The sequence below is a fragment of the Amia ocellicauda genome, chromosome 4, assembly GCF_036373705.1.
Source record: "Amia ocellicauda isolate fAmiCal2 chromosome 4, fAmiCal2.hap1, whole genome shotgun sequence".
NCBI lineage: Eukaryota > Metazoa > Chordata > Actinopteri > Amiiformes > Amiidae > Amia > Amia ocellicauda.
Genome location: NC_089853.1, coordinates 25,437,787 through 25,453,088, shown reverse-complemented (window position 1 = coordinate 25,453,088; position 15,302 = coordinate 25,437,787). Strand labels below are relative to the sequence as shown.

At 36.5% G+C, this 15,302-nt stretch overlaps 1 long non-coding RNA gene across 2 annotated transcripts in view; it reads right to left on the bottom strand.

Moving 5' to 3' along the window:
* Nucleotides 1–14,731, bottom strand: part of LOC136748132 (uncharacterized) — a 39,908-nt gene extending 25,177 nt beyond the window's left edge. For both annotated transcript variants that reach the window (XR_010816562.1, XR_010816561.1), the window contains exons 1-2: nt 14,232–14,731; nt 8,984–9,307 (exon numbers count right to left, since the gene is read on the bottom strand). This is a non-coding gene — a long non-coding RNA (uncharacterized LOC136748132). The remainder of the gene's footprint in view (nt 1–8,983; nt 9,308–14,231) is intronic.
* Nucleotides 14,732–15,302: the final 571 nt, after the last annotated feature.

The following is a 15,302-nucleotide window of genomic DNA, read 5'->3' as shown; positions in this document are numbered from 1 at the left end:
AAGGCTACAACAGAATATTTATAATGTATCTAATTTGTTTTCTTCAATCAGGTATCTGCCATGTTTTCTTCTTTGACTTGTTAAAAAAGCATTTTATTTAAAAAAATACCCAATACAGATATAATTCTCCCTGATCCTGTAAACAAATGGCTCAATATTTGAGTGGAAAGTGGGATATAATATATATATATATATATATATATATATATATATATATATATATATATTTGTGTGTGTGTGTGTTTAAAATGTTGATTCATACCACTGACTGAAGTGCTATACATGTATGTGATTGTGTTTGTCAACAGCTTATATACATACATACATATTTCTTCCACTAATAGTATGTCTAATCTCTCGGAGTAATACAATATTCTTATTCTGAGGCTCATTCTTGTAGATGTGCAGTATCGGGGGGTGTAAATGTGATCAGGGGGTCCTAATGTGCATGACGCTGTGTGGCAGTGGCAGGCAGTCCCACTGCAGCTCCGAGACACACAGGACAGACACAATGGCACCATTTGTACTGGCCACCAGCATCAGGCTCTCCCATTGATATTCACAGCCACTGTAGACACAGAGTGGGGGGATAGCCAGGGTGCTTTGCTCCTTCTCTCTCTCTCTCTCTCCCTCCCTCAGCCTCTTCTGTATCTCTATCTCCTCTCTCTTTCATCTCCCTCCTCTCATTTGCTCCTTTCTTTTTTATTTCTAAATACTATTTTCTGCCGAAGCTAAAACTCATAAATAGAATATAAAGAAAAATGCCAAAACTAGTTGAAAAAGGAGAAGTAAAAAAACAAGACAGAATTGTGATTTACTTATCGTGTCTGGGCTTATTTTTTGTGGTGGTGTTATTCCCATGGGCATGGGTCTCTGCCTTTTTTGTGTATGTATTTATTTGTATGTACAGCTCTGGAAAAAATGAAGAGACCACTTAACATTGATTTCTGAACTTGAAGTGGTCTCTTAATTTTTTCCAGAGCTGTATATATACATAAATAAATGTATGTATGCTTTGTCCTGGCACAACTCCACTAATTAATTCACTGTACAGATCAACCCCACCCCCAACCCACTCTCCCAGACACTGGGACACAAGTCATAAGTCCCCTCCGCCAGCAGCTCCACAGCTCTGAAGCCAGGCCGAAGGTTTTTTTTTTTTAATTCGGGTAGGCTGACAGGCTGGGAGTTGTCTGGCTCTAATCTCCATAGGGAAATATGGCAGCATGCTCACTGTTAGTCAGCCTCCTGGAGGATTACACATCTCCACCTTATCTGATTTACACTCAGGCACTTCTTTGAACATACTCCAGTAGAGATGATAAAAATAATTATAGACAGATATATATTTTCTGTTGTACCCCCTATAAGTCATTCAATTTGCTGTGATGCACACACATCCTAAAAAGGTAGCTACTACACCTGACTTATAGATTCACTTCATTTTATGCATACATTCATCCAATGTGCCTATAGTTTAAATAAAATATTAAAGGCCAAACTATAACATTTAATCACATATTTCAAATATAGTGAGACTGTATAGAGACCTATTAGTTACAAATAGATTTTTCCACTGAGAATGGATGTAAATGTTTTAACAGGGTTGTTTGTGTGCATCTGTTTACTGCTCCCTTTTTTAGAAAGAAACAATATTGTACCTGATATTACAGAGCCTGCCATTGGTACATTCCTGATTAAAATGAGCTCTTAGCTGGTTGAAGTCAGGCCTAGGCATAGTATAATTACTTCTGAATTATGCTGGATTGTTCACTGTTCTTTTTGATGGTAAAAGCATGAAAACTGTCACATTGGGGTTGTGATAGATGTCAGCTTTATTTATTTAAGGTAGCATAAAAATCTATTAACCATAACTGATTTTCAGAAACAACATAATCTTCTACCTACATCAGTTCTAATAAGTATTTGAAAACCAAGTGTATAAATATGTTTTGCAGTAGATACCTTATATTTATATCTCATATATCTTATTTAGACATGACATAAGGCAGCTATTTCTGTGTGTCCGTTGCTGTTTATTTGTTTATTAGTTTCAGTGTTTTCCGACACATTCTTTTGCTCCTGTCTACAGTGGTTGGATTAGTCATTTGAATATGTGCACCTTTTTTCGCCTATCTCACAATCTACCTATCTCTCCGTCTCCTATCTATCCAACTATTCCTATCGTATCTCACATACCATTTTGATAAATCTGGAGACACTTTGCATGCTGAGAGGAATTTCCTGCACTGTGTCTCCGTAAAGAAAATTAAACATATTTGTTTTCTAGATGCTTTTATTTTAAGAGGTTGAACACTATCTCATGCACCTGTTTGTTTATTCACATGTTGCCCAGGCTATCTGCACTTCCATTTATCTATCTGCTTATCGGTTCACCTATCACTGATACTTTATTATTCTTACATTTTTTCATTAAAGCAAGAAGTCTCTGAAGTTGCAGGTGTGAGAAGATAGTTTCCATTGCCATATGGAGAGCAGGTTTCCCAATACACTGAATTAGAACAGCTAGAATAGACTGGAATTACCATGAGATTGCCACATACACACCCCGTACTGTTAATCTAAGTGAAATTGTAATTTGTATGATTTGGACAAATTTCGGGTTGCATGGGAGAACAATATAACCTGTCACAGACTAAGGCTTAGAACAGCAAAATAACATAACTATTATTGTATTGCTGGTAGAACTCACAGGAAGTTTACAATGCACAATCCGGTACTTACGATATGTTATTCATGACGGCTATCTAAAACAACTTTTATACATTTAGCCAGACTTCAAAAGCTACTCTAATGGTATTTTTTTATACCTGAGTATTGAGTAGAACAAACAAACACTGTCCCCCCATTTTTAAACAGTCATTTTAGTGATCTTTTCTCATTATGTACACAGAAGGTCACTTTTGCCTTATACTTTATACTTATACTTATCTACATATAATACTAAATTAATCTGACAATTACACGAACAAACTTTCCACTACCATCACCAATGATTAGAAGACTAAGCAATCGATTAACACCTTGTAAAGGGACGCAGAGCACTGCATCCCCAAGGATGCTGTTTGATGAAATCACAAAGAAGGAGAAATGTTCCTTTATCAGATCTGTCTATGAGATCTCCAGTAAATCTCTAAAGGCTTGCTTCTGAGAATTATTTAATCAGTGGACTATCCCTTAGCTAACCTATTATACCTCTGTCTGTTTGAGCCTCTGACTGAGATCTGCAGTGTTCTCCTAGCCCCCACAACCCCCAACCAAGAGAAGGACACAGGGGGTGGGTTGTTAACAGGCCCTCTATCCCTCAGATGCTAATGTGCAACAGCCCTATTGCTATACAGCCAGCTAAACAGACATACCTCACCAATTAAAGGAAGATCATAAAACCTGCAATAAAACAATCATGTCAAGGGTGCTCCAACAATCGGGCGAGTTCATTTGCAGGGCCAGTGTGAATGGTGTACAGCCTGTACACTTTAGAATGGCTAAAACATAGTCAAGAATACAGATTGAGAAGTATACAAATAAGTGAATATAGATGGACTTATACAGAGCTGATGAAAGCAGGAGCAATGCCAAAATGGTGGGCTCTCTTGTCAGACTTAAACTTTGTTCCAAAGGGGAAGGAAAAGAGACAGATTGACATTTATTTATTTTCAAAAACCTTCTAACCTTCAAAACATTTCTAACCTTCATGCATCCAGTGTTTGTCGCATCTGATTGTATCTTTTGTCTGTTGAAAGGAAGTCAAGTTTTAGCAGGATGTTTTACAGCACTCCTGCTGCTGCTTTTAACACACTAGTTACTTCTGGGAGCAGGATGTTTCATCTCTAGTTTCATCTCTACATGTTGTTCTTCAGCACAAGCTTTTCACCAAGCACACGCTTCAGAACTTCACATGTGGCACAGGACTCACTCCTGCTGCTTGGAAATGCTTCCTTCAAAACCAAAGAACTGTACTGTATACATCATACTCATGAGTCATAGCCCGAAACCCCTCGCCTGCCCTCGTTTCCTTCCATAGACACAACAGTCTTGCCCTTACGTTTTCAAAATCTTTACGGGGTACTGAGAATTAAAAAACAATCAACTTGGAACATGAGTCAGCACTGATCCATGCCTAAGGAGGAGGCTGTGAAGCTATCTTCACTAAGATAGGAACACTGTTCAGTGACATTTATGGACCATGAAATGTATGGTCCAGAAAGTGTTTGTTTGCTTAAAGCAGAGGTCTCAAAATCAGTGCCTGGAGGACTGCGGTGTCTGGGTTCTGTTCCAGCTGCAGCATTCAGTTTTTATTAATCTAGTCATTATATCAATTTGACATATATACATTTATTCAATTTTGTATTCATTCTTTTTTTATATAGTTGGTGGCTTAAAAGCTTATTTTGATTCAGGTTACTGGACAGGTAACAACCTGTAGTAAAGTATGAAATGTATTGACCTAATCAGCTGATCAGACCAAGGAAGTAGCTGGGAACTGGTTTGGAACAAAAGCTAAAGGAGACTGAGACCTGACTTTCAGAGGCTTTCCTTAAAGCTTTGCTAAAATCTCAGTTGTTGGTCAATATATTAAAAACAAAAAGGGACTTCACTCAAGTGTAACCTAGGTTCCTTCAGCTTTCTCTTTATATATTGGACTGGACCTGATTTCTTCAATTTCCTTGCAGCCTTCAGTTGTTAATGATATTCTATTGTTTGTTATGTGAAAATTATCTGGGTGCAATCTAGAAGGCTCATCTTGGCTTTGGTTTATCCCAGGTCATGAGCTACATTGGGAATGTAGCCAATATGTGTAAGGTGATCCTCATTGTACTCAAGGAGAGAATACGGTGTTGTATAACTTTTAGATCAGACTTTGTCTATTATGTACTGTCTAAATAATACTGCAATGTCATTGATTAAATGCCACTTTTCCATGATGGTAAGATCACAAAGGAGTATCGTGCTTTTACAGTACATTTTCTAATACACTTGAGAGATCCATGGTTATCCCCCTTGTTTTTCTATATATATTAAGGGAAAGTAAACTTTCAAACTTTAAATAATTGTAATACTCTTTTATATGAAAAGTCAAAAGCGCTAAGTTATGGTATGCAATAAATGTGACACATGAAAAAACTCTACAAAATTTGCCCAGATCATAAGATACATAACATTCCACTCATCTCGCAATTTGCTGTTCCTGTCTATTTTTGGACGCCAGTGTTTGGGTAAGAGTGGAAGCACATTTTCTTATCTACATCCGGGTTCAAAACCCTTTTGAAATGCAATGATACTTTACCTGTACCTCACAGTTATTTTGGGCAGATTGTTCTACATAAGTTACTCCAGCAGTATTACCACTGAAACTTAATTAACAGTGATACACGTGATTTAATACCAAGATTTGTACTATGTTGGGTCATTTGGAATTACTGTAATACGTGCTTTTTTTCTCATGTATTTAATCCACAAAAATATCTGCATTATCCTTGTAACAGTGAATGTGCACTGGAAACATCCACGATATTGCGAGGTAGTCATTGCGCATGTACATGTACAACAGATGATTGCATGTATGTTGTAGGTAGAAATCCTAGTCAGAGGTCTATGCTGTTTCCAGTTTATAGCTGAGCAGAAAGGTGAGGAGTAGATTATATAAACCCCTAATTCTGCAGAATCTTTTATTCCGATTTCTTAAACATCAGAAACATGCATTTCAAACCTCACAATCACAAAAAATAATACCAACCGTTTACTGATCGGCGCAAATACATTATTTATATGTCGGCATTAATGTACTGTTGCTAGAGTGTTGCTGAGGTTTGCACTTAACTTGCCCACATCATTATAAGATTGACGTGGCAGCCATTTGCCAAGAACCACTCAATGGCATTTTACAGTCATATAGCCTGTATGGTAACGCTCTTTTTTAATGCCCACCTCTCAAGCCATCTTCAGCCACTTTGTAGGAGAGCTCAACCTGATCGTGGGAAAACCTTGCTCGGACTTTTCACAAATCCAGCACCCCCCATTGAAGCAAACCAATTAGCCCGGGCCCCGCTCCAGCCATTGAGGGACACGCCATCCTTTGAGCGCTACTGCGGGCTCTATTGCTTGTAAGTAGCTTTGGATTGAATGAGCCTGCATCTACGGTTAGGGCCCTCCATGCTTAGCCATTGGAGTTGCTTTCTGAGTGTCAGCCATGGGGATCCTAAAGGACCACGCAAGAAAAAGGCAGGTTGAGGTACTCGAATCCTCTGGGCTAGTTATTACAAGCAGAACACAATACATTAAGCTATACTTAATGGGAGCAATTCTAGGGCTTACTCGGGAGGTAGAATAAATTAAACATCTACAAGAACTATAGCAGACTGAAGTGTTTTTCAATCGAATTTACACAATTCTGCAAGTACATATAGTATCCCATTCCAGAGGACCTGTTGAATGTTTTTAAAAAGGTAAAGTCTTTGTAATTCCAATTAAAAAAATACCATCTACCCCCTCTAACGTATCCTATCCCTAAACAAATACCCACCCCTCCCAAAAGAAAAAAAAGCATGAAAGCAAAGCTTTTTACACGTTTTCCGTTTCAATTAGTTAAAAAAAAACGTCTGTTTATGGGGCCCATAGAAGCTTCTCTGTCCCTCACAGATGGTAGAGAAAATGCGTCACAATCGAGCTCAGTTTCTGGAAAATCCACATGTTTAATTCTTGTTCTGCGTGTGGGACCCACCAGATCATGGGATTACTGCTGTAAATTTGGATTAGTAACGCTTTTTCAAATTGTGCTCTAAATCTGTGCGCTCATGCTTTTACGGTGCGTTTTTTTTTTTTTTTTAAACGTTGGACCATGTGTTTTGAGATTTGGAAACCCTTCCCAATAACACCACCACACATGTGGACTCTTACATAAATGTACCTGTGGATGAAGCTAAATTAGATAAGGTATCTGTAATTATGTATAACATGTTGTATAACATAATTTAAATTACCATTTATGATTAATTACACAAGATATCTCCGAGAACATTGTTAAACAAATATGTCCACATTAAATAAGTCTCCTTAATAGAAAAGTATTGAATGAAAGTAGCATTCCGCACTCTTAAAATACGGACCCTAATTGAAGACAGACTCGCATAAATAGCCATTTTAAAATGTGAATGAATTTTAGTGAATTGAAGTTTTTTAAAGGGTTTGGAACTATTTCAATACAAAGTCTGGGCAGACAGGGGGTTGAAAAGAAGCGAAAGAGCGAGCACTTGACCCAGGAGGCGATCTGTTTAATATTCAGCACCATGTTTTGGGGAGAGCTGAATGGACAGCTCCCAATGTGGTCTGTCTGGGGAGATTATGGGACCCAAAAAACACACTAGCAAATCCCACCCAACTACACTGACAAAACATCGGCCTCTGAACACAGCCACACTATCCGATCTTGGTTACATGCAGACAATGACAATTCTATGGTCTATCAACGTCTGGGAAAGTTGTCTTTGACCCCATCAAAGTTTCCCAACCCCCAACCAAGTTCACTCCACGCAAAAAAAAAGGAAAAGGAAAAGTCCCATCAGAATAATATTTTCAGATCGATATGTTCCCGAAATGATAGTGTTTCTTAAACATTTGCAATCTTTCTGAGTGGACCTAGAAATGTCTAAGAATAAAATCTCGAGTGTGAATAATCCTGCACATTAATGCAAATAATCTCGTGTGCTAGATGTGAAATTACAATAAAAAAAATAAAAAATAAAAATATTATTTTGTATGATTTCGTTTTAGTGTAGTATGTTATTGTATCATATCTTTACAAAAGTGTATAGTAAAAAATATCTGAATAGAACTGAAGTTTTATTCTCGTTTTAGACTTTTAGGTAGTTTGATTTGTTGCTCAAACCTGATTTCAGTATCAGGTTTTAGTAGTACTACACTTTTGTAGGAATTCCATGGATAACTTTAGTTTTATATGCATCTGCATGTTGCCAATGTCCCTATCTTCAAACGTATGTATTTATACATCCATTCAATACAGATTATAATTTTCAAATAATGTTAGGTGGTTGTACAGGTGTATACTTTATACATTCAAATACGTTCAAACAATACAGCAATTTCTGGATCAGAATAATCTCAGTTCTAGAGTTGCACCTCTGTCATTATAATGCTGTATATTTGGTGAGCAACAGTTGATTTAAAAATAATGTGTATATGTGTGTGTGTGTGTGTGTATATATATATATATATATATATATATATATATATATATATATAGTACATAAATACAATTAAAAACACTTATTGTCACTTTACAAAACTCGGATGCTTTGGTAAAGAAGATATTTCCAATGAGCGATCTTAAATGTTAAGGGTCTGCCCGGGAAGAATCCCACCCCACCCCCCTATTCAAAAATCACCCCTTCATTTCTGCTCCACTTCACTTTCCACAAAGATCCCTGGCTCTGCACAAAAGAAACTGCCAAAACCCATGAAAAGTGATCAAATTATCAAGAACTTGACCTCCTAAAGGGCCAGCGCTATTGACAAGCCTCACTATAAAACACAAATTCCAGAATGCTAATGTGTCTGAAGGTTTCCCTCCCAGAATAATTTAATGCAACTTTTTAAACAATTTTATTTCAAGGAGGGGACTCCTTTCTACTGTTGTAATCAAAGATAAAAACAAGGGTATTTATCGTATATACCAAACTTTTCACGCGCACACACACACACACACACACACACACACACACACATATATATACAAGTATAATGTTACATTGTAATTAACTATTCCATAAAAAAAAACAATACAATAATTAAAGTGTTTTTTTTTTTCATTCAAATTTGGTAAAATTTAGTATTATGTATAATATAGTCCTACAATTTTAAAATGCGGTGCTATTATGAGCATAACAATAAGGGTACAATTATACATTGATTCAGTTTAATTAAACAAGGTCCCTTTCCAACTTACCTCGGAAGACGAGGCATTAGAGGAGCTGGTTTCAGTAGGTGCATTACTTTCTTGGATCTCAGCAGCTCTTCTCTTCTTGCCTCTACTTCCTTGCTTGTTTCTCTCTTCTCCTTTTGTCGAATCGTTTTTCTTCGCTCCCCAGGGAAAGTGCAGGTTTGGAAGTCATTTCTACTTTCGGTTATCTAGCTTTATGACGGCTGAATAACACTCATACAGCTAGATAACCAAAGATAGCAACCGACTCCCTCTCCGGTTTAGTTCTTACGGGAGTTAAAACAAAAACCTGGGCATGGAGGTGGTACCCCGTACAGAGAAACATCCCACCTGCCACCAAAAAGGAAACAAAAACGAGAAAATACGTGAAACCACTAGTTAGGATGTATCTTAAGACCATCATAACGGCTTCTGTAGCTCTCCATGGTTGAAGTTTGATAGGTGGACCGTCCTTCTGCAGGAGAGTCAGTCTTGACTAGGCACCAGAGAGCAAGGCATACAGGGGGTCCTAGTTTGCATGCAGATCATGTGCTATAGGGTCTATCAGAGGCTGGGAAAAGAGGGCTCCCTCTCAGTTACCCTATCCAGCCCCATTCTCATGCAAAGTAGCCCACGCCTGGTGACATCACCACATAAAGACCCAATACAAGTCCTGCATTCAAATCAGGATTCCTTTCCCGCCTTTTCCCTTCTCATTTCCTTCCCAATTTAATGCCATACAATTTTAAATAGACATTTTAGAAGAAAATACAGGAGGAACAGATACCCCCACATAATACAAATAAAATCAATTTAGAACCCAACACAATAACATAATCAATAAACCTTCCCATTTTGTAATTGTTTGCATCTTTTGGAAGAGAGAGCCTGACAGTGTTCAACAGGTAGGCAAAGTCTGTAGTTTGAGGAAGAATGCAATCTTTCGGATTCCAAATGGATGTGATAATGTAAATAATTAATTAAATACATCATTTTGTATTAATAGTTTTTGTTATTATGCAATATGTACTTCCAGGGTTATATTAGCAATGTTGTCTAATCGACACCAAAAACGTACTGCGTTGTAATACATTATTTATAGTGCCATTTTAAAATGTCAGACGTCAATACACTCTTTTCCATGGAAATTCTCTATCAAATATGATAACTTTGTTTCACAACCCCTCTAAATGTTATCTGAAACCAATTGGAATTACATTAATATATAGTCCTGTCGTATTAAAATGACCAGCCCCAAACCAAGTGGAATTTCCCAAAATACTTTTTGAACCAATGGGATAAATCGGTATTCTGTAGGAGCGTCAATGCTCAAGGCCAGATAGTCGTGTGTCTGTCTTCGTTTTAGTGCTTGGTGTTGCAGCTTATTTTAATATGGAAGGATTGTGTAACTTGGCCTTTATTATGCTTAGACCTGCAGCGAAAAAAAAAAAAAACTATTTGGCGGGGGTTGCAGTGGAGGATTTTTGTTGTGTATACAATCATAGTTTTAAAACATACAGATCATTTGGTTTTGAGTATTCGAGACACAATTATCATTGGCAATACTGTAAATACTGTAGCCTACACTGAAGTCTTCCATTTAAAATCTATTTTAAAGCTCAATATACTGTCCGACAACATCACGAATTTGAAATTAGTCAAATACAATAATTGCATTCTGATTATGTTGCAATGCTTATGCGTTTTACACAAACAAGTGACAAATTAAAATCACACCTGCTTAGATATCCCAGTAATACTTATTCGCCATAGTTTCATAGTTGTTATTAAAGAGAAATGTCAAAGACTTTGTTGACATTATTTAACCAGTCAAGGACATATAAACATTGTATTGAATCAATTATACGATTTTCCACTTAAAACAAATGCAGTTTCTGAATATTATTATAATTAATAAAGCTATTTATTTTACATTTTGAACGATATGTACAAGAATTTAATAGCAATTTAATATGCCCGGAAAACTCGAAGGATATCAGAGTTGGACCCAAATGTCTTATAAAGTTTGGAATTAAGCCTTAAACTTGTATTTAAACCAGTCTTAAAACTCACCAAAACGAAGGGGGCAAATCACAATGTATGTATTTGTTCTTGTTATTATGGGTTAAATATAACTAATTTAAATTATGTCTAGATGAATGCTTTATTAGTTGAATTATAAACGAATTCAAACACAGGCAATGGACTGAAGGACTAATCTTATCAGGTCTAAATTTCAGAATAGCACAGTGATAATAGGTCGTGAAATCTGAAATCCCAGTATAATATTCAGCATTATAATAATAATAATAATAATAATAATAATAATAATAATAATAATTATTATTATTATTATTATTATTATTATTATTATTTCAAAATAGTAACCCTAATACTGTTTTTTTCATTCATTTCAGGCTTATCAGTATTTTATTTTTTTATTATATCTGGCAGTGTACAATTCCTACATTTGTATTATTATTATTATTATGAATAATAATAATAATAATAATAATTATTATTATTATTATTATTATTATTATTATTATTATTATTATTATTAAGTATACATTATGTACTTTTTGCCACAATTGTAAAATGCAATATTATCAATTTCCAAAACAGAATTGTCACCCAAATACACAGTTGCTTAAAATTCATCTTACTGTAGGATAGAAAATCAACACTGCAAGACTATAGCTTCCCAGTATTTTATCTAATTTCTTAGAGTTTTCTAGACAAATATATATTGATATTTTCCATGTATTTATTTATTGTATTAAATGTTAGTGTAGTTAGTGTATACGAGTAAGACTGAGTAAACCATTAGTGTTTTTTTTTTCATTTTGTGTGAGGGCGTGGAATTTACCTCTATATTTGTCAAGATTATATTATTATTATTATTATTATTATTATTATTATTATTATTATTATTATTATTATTGTGTTGTTGATCTGGTTTGCATCCATCCCAACCCCACCCAGTTTGGTTCACATGATGTAGACCTCCCACTGATATACAGCCTTAAAGACTTACAGCCATCTCACATTCCAGGTTTAGTTCTGTGTATTTGATTAACATTACGTGAAATATGAATAAATTACATAGATGTCGTTTTTTTCAGTGAAGCTTGGCCTTTCAGTGACTGGTGTGTTTCTCTTCATTGACGCTTTGCTCTACGAATAGTTCAGAAGGAGGTATGGAAGTGGGGGGTGGCATATTAAGAATATGCGAATTATATATTGTATCATATTTCAAAATTTGTATGCATGTGGTCGAGGGCCCTACACGAAAATCTGACCACAGGACTATCACCACAGTGTCCTCCTAGCAACGACACACCACAGTCCTCTCTTTGCAGCCTCGGTATAGAGGACATTTAAAATATTTAAATCAAACATATTTGTATATTCTATTTCTGTTGATGATGATGTTAAAATAATAAAAAAACTGTACAAAAAAATATACATAGAAATAATGTATAAGCTATCGTATGTTTTCATCAACAGCTGTTGGCATAAATCCTTTTAAGCCCAGCAGCAATTACCAGGTGATTTTATGCAAATGTTTAATTTAATCACCTTCTGATGAACCCACGTTTCTCTCTCACTTTACGTCCCGCGCGTCTGACGTCACGCTTTTAATTAGGAGAAGTTATTTTTAGTCATCTTGGAGGAAGCTCAAGTTAATACAGGCCCGGAGTCCCTTATCTTTTAATTGTTGTAATGGGTGACACCCTCCTCCGCGAGGTCCCCTGTAGGTGCATGTGGGTGTTTCTTCAGACTAGGTAATTAAAACAACACAGGCTCTAAAGCATGTTAAAAGAAGTAATCGGCAGCAAAAATAAACCATATAAGAAACAAAGACATGGGTACTGTATTTGTAAGTTCAGTGTTTATAGCACATGCAGCCCTTTATCCACGTGAAACAAAGTCACACACCTTATAAACGAGTATAAATTAATTTTCATTAGATTAAACCGCGTTCAAATGGATAAATATCTGTGACAGCTATTCGAACAAAATATTATTTTTCATATGTTTGTATTCCATTCCTTAGCAGATGTTTATAACCTGACTGCAAACCAATAATATAAATACATGCACTTGAAAGGGACGTAAAATTAAAATGTGTATTTTAGCTATACTGTTCATATCAATTTTAGTCGCACATTATCTCCACCTCATACAATTTAAAAACGCACTTATGTGTAACGTCTACCTTAGGCATAGTGTTCGGCATGGCCTCCCTATTGTCATTTATTTCAATGTTTTAATGTTATTTTAAAATCTGGATGGCATTATTCACACACAGGGAGAGAGAAAAACAGGTGTCATTATCAATGTAATTAACAAAGATTCAAACACGCTCAGTTAGTGCAAGTGGAAGTACATTTGCAAGGAACTGAGTAACACACATATTGAAGTGTTCATCAGTTACTCAGATACGCAAATCACACACACACACACACACACACACACACACACACACACACACACACACACACACACACACACAGGTGTGTGTATGTATGTAGCAGCGTGTGTAATAATGTATCATACATTCAACCAAATGATAATAACGTTCGTATGGTTGTGCTGTAGTTTTTTTGTTTGTTTCTTTGTCTTTTCATATTCAGAAAACCCACATGTATAATTTCCAAAAGCAGATTTTCTTGGTATTAAGACTATCTTTCAATTAGAAATTTACTTACAATTACACATATTTCCATCTATAGCATCATTCTTGACAATAACAAAAGCATCCCATGCATGAGAAGAATGGGTGCCGTAGTGGGAATGTACGCTTCGCTTCTCCCATTAAAAGTGTTTTGGGAAGTGATTTACATCCCCATTCTCTTCAATACTTGGACTTGACCGTGGAATTGAAACTCCGACAGAGCCACCAGAAGGAAGAAAGGCAAGTCTGCCGATGGCCATGGCCTTGTCTGTGGCTCTGGGGTCAACTCGCCCGAGCTGTGATCGAGAGCAGCATTTTAAACTCAAAACCAAGGAATTCTGCACAAGAAATGCGTAAATGCTCAAACACTGCTGAGGAAAATCATGCATTTACATTTTACCCTTTTAAATGTAATTACAGGGCTGTGCTGATATTAACAACTTTTGAAGACAACTACAATGCAGTAACCTATTATAATTATTATTATGTATTATTAATAATAATGTTATTAAGAACCATTGCTATCGATAAATGACATCCTATAGCGCACATATAACACCAGACCACACAAAGCGTTAAATAAAGAGTTCTTACTTTTTGAATATAAGGAAATAATTCTTCCATGTTTTTTTCCCCCCAAAGGACCTACACGAGATCGTAGCATCAGTGAAGCAGCGTGATAGTAAAGGTTCCGGCTGGGTAGATGTAAAGTGACATGGTAGGAAACCTGCTCCTGTAGTCAAAAGCATTGATTTTCAGGGCGCCCGGAGACTATAGCACCAAATCAACCGCAGGAGCATCTTCGGCGGCAGCAACGGATGCTTTCGTCAATCCTCAGTATTGCAATGTCTGTTTTCTTTAGTGGTCCATGTGTTGCATCGTTATTTTATTTCCAAGATGGGGATGAAGCTGCTTGGGAAAGCTGTTCCTGGATTTTTTTTTCTTTTTTTTTTCTTATTTATAAATGTGCTAAGCTTTCTTTCACTCCCACTCCCTTCTCACCGTTTCTCTCCCCCTCACTCTTTCTCTATCTCTCTAACTGTCCCTCCCCCATTGGCCGAGTCTCAGTCTTGCTCCCTCTGTCCATCCGTCTCTCTCGCTATCCTCAGAGCCTCTGGTTTCTCTCCAAGAGCTTCCTCTTCTGACAGCTCTCGCCTGCAGTGACGTCACTACAGCAGCAGCCCTCTGAGCGACCAATCACAGGCAGGGTACAGAAGAGATGGGGGGGTCGGCTTTAGGTGGGGTGGAGGTTGGGATGTGGTGGGGGGGTATGCCAGCTAAACCAACAGGAATGACAGTCTTGTACCCTACCCATTCCCAAGCCTTAATTAACACTCGGCGGATATCTCAATTAACAAGTCAACACTCAATCTAATATGCCGGTGAAACGTTATTAAAATTTATAATTAGTAAATTAAATAAATATACCAGGATTTTTTTGTTTTTTTGGTCATGGATCCTACTATCACAAAAGGGACACTTTTATTATCAAAATGGGGCAGGACTATAATAATGCATTAAAAAAAATTACAGTGTTTGCGAGTCTCATACTTGTTTATATTTTAACTGTTGGTGTTTTTTAAGACGATGCTATTATTATTCGCAGTCGATCTCCTCATCCGCATGCATATGTGCGAGCCTTTATTTGCGAATAAATACAACAAA